Source organism: Orbicella franksi, chromosome 9 (assembly GCF_964199315.1).
Source record: "Orbicella franksi chromosome 9, jaOrbFran1.1, whole genome shotgun sequence".
NCBI classification, from domain to species: Eukaryota; Metazoa; Cnidaria; class Anthozoa; order Scleractinia; family Merulinidae; genus Orbicella; species Orbicella franksi.
Genome location: NC_138153.1, coordinates 17,792,413 through 17,802,711, shown reverse-complemented (window position 1 = coordinate 17,802,711; position 10,299 = coordinate 17,792,413).

Here is a 10,299-nt window from a genome sequence, read left to right as displayed (position 1 = left end):
TAAAAACCGACTTTTCGGTGTTTCGTGACTCCAATGTTAAGGTAAGTATTTAGGCCAGCCTAAATTTGCATACAGTGAACAAAGGCATAGCTAAATTACGAAATACCTTAGCTCGTATCTTGTCAAAGTGGGTCTCACGAATTCCTTGCTCTCGTGCACCAATTGCAAACAATCCAAGTCATTTCTAACCCTAAAATGACTCAGTTGATTTCCAGGGTGCTTCCACCATGTGCTCGCTGGCAATATAAATTCATCATACTTCTATCAATATTTCGCGAACTTGCTAGGGCACAGATTCGGGGTCTCCGGTTCGATGACCTCGACATTTAGCCTCGGTGTAGTGAACCGTAAGTTTAAACTAATTATGATATTACAACAATAACATATAAAAGGCTAAAACTTTCTATAATGATTGGACGACAAAACGTTGCTTTCTTTGGTCTTAAGCTCAAGATTTGGCAGATGTTGGAGACTGCAGAGCTGGATTGGGTAAGGAATTCGAAATTACTCGGTCAAAACACAAGTCAGCCTCGGGCACCCGGGACGCTTTATTCGAGTGGGCGTTCAATTTTGCCATGACACAGTCATGTACACGTTGTGTGCACTGACCTTATTTAATTTGTTTATTACCTTTGTGAACGTTTTACTACCGAACGTCCCTAAACCTCGGACGCACAAGGGAACTCGTACCCACTCCGTAATACAAGTGGGGGGGGGGGGGGGGAAGGCGAGGGGGGAGGTGGACGGAACCCATCCCCTTTGTTTTAGTCAAAAATCATGGATACGCAATTGACATATCAAGATTTCCACGGAGGATGAATGAACAGCTACTGGAAGTTTCAGCCGCTTAGAGTAAATCTTCTTTTCAAAACTTCGAAGTGCTATGGTGAAAAGGAAACGGCGACAGCTCACCCTATCTAAAATATAAAGAATTATAAATAACTTGGTAGTCTTTAAAACTGGCAAAAAAACATCTTTCATTCACACACAGCTTGTAATTCTACATGTTAACTGCTCTGCCTCAAGATTATCATCGAGCACTACATAATTCGCCTCTTATGAAATGTGAACCAGGCACAAAAGCGCTCCTATTCCACTAAGCACCTCGTTCCAACTAAGCGTCCCCAAAGTGGAAGTACTCTTCAAGGTATTGACATGCAAAAGACTAGAATGCATTATGGAGTCTACTTTCCATCTAAACGTAATATTGAACATTATAATTATCAGAGCTACTATTGTTACAGTTCGTTAGTTGAAGTATCCGCTGTTAATTAGATGTAGATGTTCTAATAGAAAAATGCCCCCCTTTCCAATAAGCACCTCCTTTGAGCTGTCAAAATAAAAGGCCAATTCCCTGCATGGGATGCGTTTACGGGAAATATAATTATGGTAGTTCTATTCATTAGCTTGGGCTGAATATTTGTTTTAAATGAATGGAACTACCATGATTTCCTGCAGGTGCGCCGACTCCTAAAAGGCCAAGATAAGCATGTCTTGAGAGGATGTGTCCGCAGACAATTGGTATTCGAGCCTAGTCTATGAAGGGCTACAGGACATATCTAGTGGTAGGCTTCTTTGCCACGCTTACTGAACTTTTGTTAGTATGCCTCGTCACAGAATTATTTTCACTAATGACAACATCCGATGCCTCTATAGGCTCGACGACCACTCCATATTCAACTTCTGAAACACCGTCCTCGACTGGATCGTCATCAACCGCAACTCCTACTTCACTTCCATCTACCACAGGAGCGTTAACTGAACTTTCCACAACTGAAGGTCCGACCTCAAGCTCACCAGGTATGTTAATTTGTATGTGCCTCGTGTTTGGAACACAGTAAATACATCATAAGTATATATATCAGTGACACACTCGGCTATCGCCCCGTGTGACACATGTTTGGTTCCTACCACATTTCGAAGTCATCAATTACTGGAATGGGAACATGGAATTCATTTAAACATGAAACCTATTTGAACATGGAATCGATTTGCTAATCTTTCTATGTATACAGCTATTAGCTTGAGAAGGATACATTTTTAAATGTACGTTTTCATGTAATGTAAATATTTAAGTGAAAACAACAGATAACGATCTTACGTGAAATCAGATTTGACAAAGTGTGCAATTTCCCTGGCCGTGGGAGGAACTACCACATAGAAGAGTCGGGGATGCTCGTTGAAAAATGTTGAACGAACTAGTGGTGTATCAAGCTTTCTCTCAACGGCTAAAAGACGCTATTCCAAAACGCATTTCGTTTGTGATCGGTCTACACCAACAACACAGTATAAAGAGTATTTTTGCCGAGTTCGCTACGGTAAAACCCTAAGCGATACATTAAAACGACTTTGGCTGTCTGCCTTGGGTCAGTCAACCGTAACTTTAAACTAATTATGATTTTACCGTAATAACAGATAAAAGGTTAAAATTTTCTCTAATGATTAGACGACAAAACGTTCCTTCCTTTGGTCTGAAGCTCAAGATTTGATAGGTAGGAAACTACTCGGTGAAAACATATCACATCACATCATTTTCATTCAGCAACTTTTTTTCAGTCTTCTCGTGTTCAAGTTGATGTCGAAATTACAGCAGTTATTGGAAATAGATTGAGGGATTGGCCAACTGTATTTTCGTGGGCGATTGATATTTCCAAGGGAACGACAAATACAGATACTAGCACCTGAGCTTAATCAGCAAAACATGACCTTTGCCTAAGTCAGCCTCGGACACGTGGACAATTAATTCGAGTGGGCGCTAATTTTGCCATTACACCGTCACGTACACACGTTGTGTGCACTGACCTTATCTAATTTGTTTATTATTAATAGTTCTACTACCGAACGTCCCTAGACCTCGGACGCACAAGCTACCTCATACCCCCGCCGTGGTACAAGGGAGGGCGGGGAGGGAGGTGGATGAAACCCCTCCCCTTTGGGAGGGGACACGCAATTGACATATCTAGATTTCCGCGGAGGATGAATCAACAGCTACTGGAAGTTTCAGCCCCTTAGAGTAAATCGTCTTTTCAAAACTTCGAAGTGCCATGATAAAAAGGAAACGACGACAGCTCACCCTATCTAAAATATGGAGAATTATGAGTAGCTTGGTAGTCTTTGAAACTACCGCCACCTGAAGCACTAAACATCTTCTTTCATTTACACACAGCTTGTAATTCTACATGACAACTGCTCTGCTTCAAGATGCACAATTATTATCGAGCTCTACATAATTCGCCTCCTATGAAATGTGACCCAGTAGGCACAAAAGCGCTCCTATTCCATTAAGCAACTTAGATAGAGATAGATAACTTTATTTCTACACGGTTTTTCCATCAGTCAACAAAGTTACTGGACTATCTACCTATCTGGATTATGAAGTCTGCTTTCTCATCTGAAAGTAATATTGAAAATTATGACTATCAGAGCTCCTATTGTTATAGTTCGTGAGTTGAAGTATCCTTCGTTTTCAGATGTAGATGTTCTAGTAGAAAAATATCCACCTCTCCAATAAGCACCCTCCTCAAAGCTGAGGAGGGTGCTTATTGGAGCACATCATAACAAGCGCTGAACAAAATGTTATCATTGGAGGTGACTTCAACGTCACTATTGATTCAAGTCTGGACTGTTTGGGTGGTTCACCAGCAAAAAAAGAATCGGTTAAGATTCTTGAAGAAATCTGTTTGGATCTGGATTTGACTGATCGATATTTGGAGAGTAAGAAATCCGAAAGAGAGGCTGTTTACTTAGAAGCAAACCAAACCTTTGATCCAAAGAAGACTAGATTTTTGGCTGATTAGCGACACCTGCCAAGACGAAGTCGAAGAGGTTAAAATTATACCTTCTATAAAGTCAGATCATTTAGCAATTACATTAATTTTTAATGGTATAGAAGAACAAAAGCATGGTCCATCTCATTGGAAATTCAACTCTAGTTTGACTAAGGATGACGAGTATGTAAAACTTATTAGTGAAAGTGTACCCGTTTGGATTGAGGAATTTAAAGAGGTCAATGACAAAAGAGTGCTCTGGGATCTTATAAAATATAGAATCCGACAAGTTTCTGTAAAATATAGTAAAGGGAAAGCACGGCTAAGAAAAGACAAATTGCTAGAAATAGAAACACTTCTTAAAGTGTACGAGGAAAAGTGCTCTACTGATCCGTCAGCAGAAAATATTGAGCAGCTTGAAATTCTTCAAAGTAAGTACGATGCACATTTTGATTACCTTTCGAAAGGAGCTATTATTCGTTCGAGAGCGTCCTGGTACGAGAAGGGTGAAAAAAATAATAAGTTCTTTCTAAGCTTAGAATCTCATAAAAAGGCCAAAAGTTGTGTCCGTAAAGTGTTTACTAAAAAAGGAACTTTAAGCTCAGACCCAAAGAAAATTATGAATGAGATGGAAGATTTTTACACAGATTTACACGGTCTCGAGAGTAACCTACCAGAATTTGCAGATTCCTTTTTTCAACATTCTGCAATTCCTAAACTCTCACCAGATAGAGCAGCAACTTGTGAAGGAAAGCTAACGGTGGAAGAATGTTTTAAAAGCCTACAATCCTTTAAAGAAAACAAATCACCAGGAAATGATGGACTTACTGTAGAATTTTATAAAACATTCTGGGGTGTTCTGGGTAATCTTCTAGTAGAAAGTCTAAATTGTGCTTTTGACTACGGTGAGTTATCAAATTCACAAAAGCAAGCGATTATAACTTTGATAGAAAAGAAAGGAAAAGACAGAAGACATATTTCCAATTGGAGACCAATCTCGTTAATAAATGTGGATGCAAAGATTGGATCAAAAGCAATTGCAAGAAGAATTCAGGAGGTTTTACCTGATATAATACATCATAATCAAAATGCTTATGTTAAAGGAAAGTCTATCTTCGACGCAGTTAGAAGTATTGACGATATTTTAGAATTTACTGAACGGAAAAAGATCAAAGGCTTTATGCTAGCAATTGATTTTAAAAAAGCGTTTGATTCGCTTAACAGAAGTTTTATGTTTGAAACGCTGTTAACTTTAAATTTGGCCCTTCCTTCGTGCGTTGGATTAGGACTTTTTATCAAAATATAACAAGTTCAGTTATGAGTAATGGTTTTTCGACGAGCCCATTCAACGTACGGAGAGGTGTTAGACAAGGTGACCCCCTATCAGCGTATTTGTTTATTATCTGTCTTGAAATTCTTACTATCTCCGTGCGTGAAAATAACAATATCCAAGGGATTCAAGTCGATAAGGAAGAAATTAAACTTGAAATGTTTGCCGACGATGTTACAGCCTTTGTAAGAAACAGGAGATCTCTCGAAGCCCTTCTCTGCACTACTGACTTGTTTAGTAAGTGCTCTGGACTTGAAATCAACTCCGAAAAAACTGAACGTATACTTTTGGGTAATCAAGTCTCCTTGGCAGCAATGGATGTCATTTCCTCCAAAAACATCCGAATTAAAGACACGGTTAAAATTTTAGGTGTTTACTTTACTTACAATGAAAGTCAAAGAAAAAAGTTAAATTTTGATGAAATTCTTAAATCCATTAAAGAAAAGTTGCAAGGGTGGAAGTGGAGGGACCTTACCATTCTAGGAAGAATTCAGATTGTAAAGACGTTTGTGACACCATTGTTCATGTACCGAGCCAGTTTAATTTGTGTGCAAAAAGATACCGTAATGGAAGTCAACAGATTACTCTTCCAGTTCATCTGGAAAGGAAAAGATAAAGTCAAACATTTATCACTTGTAAGTGATATCGATAAAGGTGGATTAAAAGCGCCTCATGTAGAATCGATTATTAAAAGCCAAAGGATCATGTGTTGCAAGAAATTTGCCGATGATCAACAAAGTAATTGGAAGATTATTCTTTCCCATTACTTAAAAAATGTGGGGTCGAAACTACTTCTGCGCTGTGCTTTTGACTTAAAGAAATTGCCTATTAATTTACCCATTTATTATGAAGAATGTCTGCAATGTTTTGCAGAATATTCATGCGCGATTAGAATAACTGAGCAAGCACTTTGTCAAGAAATACACAATACAGTGATTTGGAACAACAAGTTTATTTGTATACAAGGTAGATCCATTTTCTACGAAGAGTTATTTAAAAAAGGAATTATTACACTTGGGGATCTTACGACTAAAGAAAATGCAGTATTCACAGGGTTTCAAATTATTACAAGCTCTTCGCTTACATCCAAAGAAAAGTTTCAGCTAATGGCGATCATAGACGCATTACCTGCACAGTGGCGACAACATTTAAAAACCTGCATTAATTTTTCAAAAAACTCTACGTTTTCCAGTAACGCACAGTTACACCTAAATGGCCACAATGTAAACTTGGATAAGGTCATATCCAAGAGCATTTATAACGAAGTTCGCTCAAAGAACGAGAGTGTACCAACTGCACAGCTAAGGTATACAGAGACATACAGCGAGACACTGGAATGGGAAGAGATATATCGAATTCCCTTCAAAGTAGCTATTGATTCTAGATCCCGTGAATTCCAATACAAGATATTACATAGATATTTAGCGACAAACAAGTTTCTCCACAAAATTGGCCTAGTACCTTCGCCTCTGTGCACTCTCTGCAAAAAAGAAAGTGAGTCTATCGAACATCTACTAATAAAATGTGAATATTCCGACAGTTTCTGGAGAGAACTAATTAAGAATGGCTGACTGTTAGGATCGAGAACCGCCGGTCAACGACTCGTTTGGCAAATCGCTCATATTTTGCCCAAAGATACCCTTACGTGACCTAATTCTAAAAATCATATTTCAAGGTTCCAGCGAATTTTTATTTTTCAGAAATTCGCGAAAATTTGAAAGCGCGGTCAAAGTGCGGTTTTTCGTGTAATAAAATGACCGAAATAAGGTGCGAGGACGAAGCGCTGGTAAAGTCCTAAAATAAATTCAGTTGACTTCAAACTTCACAGAAATGTGGAACAACCACTCTAATTTATTCCTCGTTTTAAACTAATCTCAGAGATGTTGATATAGTGGTTTTCCGAACCATTTTAAAAACACCTATGAAGCGTCTGAAAAATAACGGCAAAATATAGGTCATGTTTAACAGCATAAAAATGCATCTGGTACCTCACTTTCCGATTATTTTACTTTACAGCCTAGAAATATCATTATTAAACATATATCATGCCAAGTTTCATGCTCGAACTCGCAGTATTTCCCTTCGAGAAAAACGAAAATCTATGTCAATGTGTTGGGCGCAAATAACACAATAATTATACACGAACAAGAGACAAATCAGTTTCAACGGCGAAAGTAAAAGGCCATCATTCATTAAAATCCCGTCAATTCACTGCTATCAGTAGAAACATAATGTCCACTACATAGAAACTGTTTTTAGACGTTTTCGAAACATTGCGCGTTAACTTTGTTTAATTTCCTGTCCGCCGTCATGTCTAGTCTGTCGTCGCGTGTATTTCCTTAATGTAAACAACACTCTGAATGGTTTTCACGACAAACGCAAGAGATTTCCTGTAACCTTAATGTTTTCGGTTCACCAAAACGCTTTAAGTTCGTTAAGACACAATAATGGGTCAACTTGGAATGCTGTTTAGCATTAAGGACGTTAAAGGACTGTAAATTAATCGAGTTGAAAGATCTTGAAGCAAATCAAAATCGCGCCCTTATTCTAATTTGGCAAACAGCCGACCTCCGTTCAAGTTCAAGAAGTCGAGAGGTTAATTCGGCAATGTATTACCGGTACAACAACAAAATCAAACCGAGGTCACAAAAGTGTAAGTTTAAAAGTGTAGTGGCAAGTCCCAAATAAATTTCGCCTATATAAAATGGAAACAAGAAGTGAAACGCTCTGCCCCGAAACAAATAAACAAAATATTAATACGACTAATTTAATCCGAAAATGTTACAGAAAACATACCTAAAAGCCGTCGATTCCCCTCAATACCACTCCACATTGCCTTAAAGAGCCCAAGCTTTCTGCTGTAAGAATCAGGGGCCTCAGGAATCTGTTTTTATCATATTGGCAACCATGCTGCGTGGCTGATATTCGAGACTCAGTAAAAGTTGTCACACAACCGTACGAGCAGCCCAGTCACGCTTTCACTGCTCTTGCGCAAATGTTCAACATTTCGCAATTTACCTAAACCGACTACAGGTTTAAAGTAGTGACAGTAGATTGAAATGCGCTTCTTAAAGCTGACCTATCCAGGAGCAATTATTTCTTGTTCTTGAATGGCTCTTAGTTGTAGCTACAGTCGGGAAGGGGGAGGGGGTACTCCTGGAAATTTCGGATATCTGTATGCCGTGGAAGATTAAGTGGTCTCCAGCTCTTAACGCCAACACTGACACACCAGATGATTCTCGAAGTATCACAGGGATCACTAAGCTAAATAATTTTGAGTTTAGCTCCGCTGAGTCAATTACCTGTTGGCGCGCATATTGTATTGACCGTGGACAGGTGGAAAAACAGTTAAACGGGAAAAGCCTGGTGCACATTGTAATTTAGCGTTGTTCAACACGCAGTCGGTCAGGTTGTAATGCTAATCGTATTTGACAGAATCTCAAGTTTTCTTTGCACACATACTGGGGCGACATACTCCTAGATGGGTGTGACCGGGAGTCATGAGTCAAGTCCGTCAACTCGCAAAGCTTAACAGAAGAGTGATAGTGAACCACTGATGGAAGGACTGCAGATTGTCCCTACGCTTTACCCTGATAGGCCACTGTTTTATTCTAATGAACTGCTGCTGTGACAATAATACTATTTAGCTTTACGAACATGCTAATTGTCAAGGGTTTCTTTTGCAGTTTAGTCAGACATCGCTCTTTCTTTATTTCTGCTGGAAACATCGTTCTCTAAAGGAGACTTCAGGTCATTTTCTAAAAAGGCACGAACACTGCGACCCCAACATCGGTGCCATTATCAACGGGTGTGACCGAGAAAGCGTCTGGTGATGCTTCCATGGATAGTAACCATGCATGGCAGGGGTGTATTAATGTCTTCAAGGCAGCTGCATTCGTGTCTTTCATGGCCCGTCCACTTTAGAGAGGCACTTGTCTCTGGAGAAATATACTCAGTCACTGGAGAGACATTCCCTTATGGACTTAGCCAAAATGTGCTACAAACCCTGCTTGGAGCAAGCGTTGGCGCGTTACTCAAAGCCACAATAGGTCACCAAGAAGCCCTTGTTGTTTCAAAAGAGGGTTGGACTCTCAGGGCAGTCAGTGACAAGCAGCACTCGTATCTTATGGCAAAATTCCGCACTGGTCAAACGACAGGCCGAAAGCTCGACGCCGAAATGGTGGCGCGGGAAATGCGCAGAGCCCAGGATCCTTATAATGTTCGTCTTTTTCAGGTGCTAGTTTTTCGGGGCGGGGAGGATCGTTAAATTTTTGTAGAGAGGGAGAGAGAGTAGAGGAGGAAGACCCTTTAGAGGAAAAACTCATGGCCGAATCGTCTCAACCTCGTTCCTAGGGTCTCTCATCTTACCGCACCCTGGAGCGTACTCCAGTCGGGCGGAAAGATGAGAGACTCTAGGAACGAGGTTTGAATCACCCTTTTGATTTGAGTCACCCTTTCCAAATTCGCTGCAACGATTAATTTACCTTTATCGACTTAAAATTAGATGATCTAATGCACTTTGTTTCCGACACTGCGCGTAGACGCAGCGCGTAGACGCAGCGCAACAGTGCCTTAACAAACTAATCACTCTAGAACATCTGAAAACATAGATCTCCCAAACAGCTTACTTACCTGAAAATAGTTTTTCACAAAGAACTACTTATCTATGATTTTTTTATACTGCAAAAGAAACCCTTGACCATTAGCATGTTCATAAAGCTAAATGGTATCATTGTCACAGCATCAGTTCATTAGAATAAAACAGAGGCCTGTCAGGGTAAAGCGTAGGGACAATCTGCAGTCCTTCCATCAGTGGTTCACTATCACTCTTCTGTTAAGTTTTGCGAGTTGACTGACTTGACTCATGGCTCCCGGCCACGCCCATCTAGGAGTATGTCACCCCAGTATGTGTCGAAAGAAAACTTGAGATTCTATCAAATACGATTAGCATTACAACATGACCGATTGCATGTTGAACAACGCTAAATTACAATGTGCACCAGGCTTTTCCCGTTTAACTGTTTTTCCACCTGTCCACGGTCAATGCAATATGCGCGCCAACAGGTAATTGACTCAGCGGAGCTAAACTCAAAATTATTTAGCTTAGTGATCCCTGTGATACTTCGAGAATCATCTGGTGTGTCAGTGTTAGCGTTAAGAGCTGGAGACCACTTAATCTTCCACGGCATACAGATATCCGAA